This window comes from Malus sylvestris, chromosome 16 (genome assembly GCF_916048215.2).
Source record: "Malus sylvestris chromosome 16, drMalSylv7.2, whole genome shotgun sequence".
Classification (NCBI taxonomy): Eukaryota; Viridiplantae; Streptophyta; class Magnoliopsida; order Rosales; family Rosaceae; genus Malus; species Malus sylvestris.
Genome location: NC_062275.1, coordinates 39893182 through 39895028, shown reverse-complemented (window position 1 = coordinate 39895028; position 1847 = coordinate 39893182). Strand labels below are relative to the sequence as shown.

Genomic DNA, 1847 nt, shown 5'->3' with positions numbered 1-1847 from the left:
GAACTTGTCTTAGAATATGTTTTTAAGTGTTTTAGGTCATTAGAAAACCAAAATTCGTCCAAGTTGTGTTAGAGTCCCAAAACTGCCCAGAAAGTGGTTTTTAGGCAGTTTTGAGTGTGTGTTTGCTGTTTGGAGTCTTTTGGTTCGTTTTAGTGTTTTAGAGTTTAATTTTGCATTCTTTGAGTCTAGTTTCGTATTTTAAACTTTGTTTTACAGATTTGAGTCAATTTAGAGTGTTTTAGCAATCCCTCCTAATCCCCGGTTTAAGAACGATCCCTACTTATCCATACTACAATTGTCAACAAGAGGGTTAATTTGTGTGTTTAGTTATTTTACACATCACTGGCTCTCGAGATTCGGAGAACGGTGCCTGTTCGATTTTTAAGAAAGCAATCATGTTGGGAGTCTAGCTTTTGAGATTCGGATAGCGGTGCCTCTTCGATTTTTGAGAAAGTAATCATGTTGGGAGTCTGGCTCTCAAGATTCGGAGGGCGGTGCCTCTTCGATTTTTGAGCAAGTAATAATGTTATTCCTTTACTCTTCTTGGTCATAGCAATGTAGTGGGAGCTTCAAGCTTCACATGTTTTAACTTTGTCAGAGAGCTTTGAAAAAATCGAAGGAGTTGACGAATGAGGCATTTCCTTTCTAAGTGGTAGCCCAAAACTCCTTCATATATATTTGTTATGAAAATTGTTAGGCCCAAAGAAGAGGAGGCCTAGGCAATTTTTTTTTTGAATTTTTTTTTTCGATTTTTTTTTTCGAATTTTCGAATTTTTGAATTTCCAAATTTTTAATTTTCGAATTTTCGAATTTTTGAATTTTCGAATTTCCCAAAAAAAAAAAAAAAAAAAAAATAAATATATATATTTTAAAGCTTTGTAGGTGAAGCTTTGGTGTTGAAGCTTTGTAGGTGAAGCTTTGAGGTTGAAGCTTTGTTGGGCACCATGAATTGATTTTGTTTCACACTATCTTGATCAAGATTGTGTGAAGCTTTTGTAGGTGAAGCTTTGTAGGTGAGCTTTTGTGTTGAAGCTTTGTAGGTGAAGCTTTGTAGGTGAAGCTTTTGTGGGTCAAGCTTTTATGGGTCAAGCTTTTGTGGGTCAAGCTTTTGTAGGTGAAGCTTTTGTGGGTCAAGCTTTTGTAGGTGAAGCTTTTGTGGGTCAAGCTTTTGTGGGTGAAGCTTTTGTGGGTAAAGCTTTTGTAGGTGAAGCTTTTGTGGGTCAAGCTTTTGTGGGTCAAGCTTTTGTAGGTGAAGCTTTTGTGGGTCAAGCTTTTGTGGGTGAAGCTTTTGTAGGTCAAGCTTTTATGGGTCAAGCTTTTGTAGGTGAAGCTTTTGTGTTGAAGCTTTTGTGGGTGAAGCTTTTGTGTTGAAGCTTTTATAGGTGAAGCTTTGGAGTTGAAGCTTTGTAAGTGAAGCTTTTGTGGGTTAAGCTTTTGTAGGTCAATCTTTTGTGTTGAAGCTTTTGTGGGTGAAGCTTTTGTAGGTGAAGCTTTGGAGTTGAAGCTTTGTAAGTGAAGCTTTGGAGTTGAAGCTTTTGTTGGGTACCATGAATTGATTTTGCTTCACACTATCTTGATCAAGATAGTGTGAAGCTTTTGAGAATTTGTAGTTGTCCTCCATTGATGAAGCTTTTGTTGGTAGCTTTTATTGTTGGAAATATGCCCTGAAAGTCAATCTTTGGAAGAAATCTTTCAGGACAAATGAATCGATGTATGGATGATTCTTATACATCAAATGGCAAAGATACTAATTAGGACTATCTCAATAAACGATATATGTCCTGAATAGTGAATCCATGGACAATGGATCGATTGAAGAAGTAATCTAATGAAGTTAGACTACAGGG

General features: G+C 36.7%; 1 long non-coding RNA gene across 2 annotated transcripts; it reads left to right on the top strand.

Annotated features, from left to right (window-relative positions):
- Positions 1-1055: 1055 nt before the first annotated feature.
- Positions 1056-1472, top strand: LOC126608888 (uncharacterized). Of its 2 annotated transcripts, none has more exons than XR_007618010.1 (3): positions 1056-1084; positions 1205-1279; positions 1441-1472. It is a non-coding gene; the product is annotated as an uncharacterized LOC126608888 (long non-coding RNA). The 2 variants fall into 2 exon arrangements; XR_007618011.1 differs by lacking the exon at positions 1441-1472 and adding an exon at positions 1325-1356.
- Positions 1473-1847: the final 375 nt, after the last annotated feature.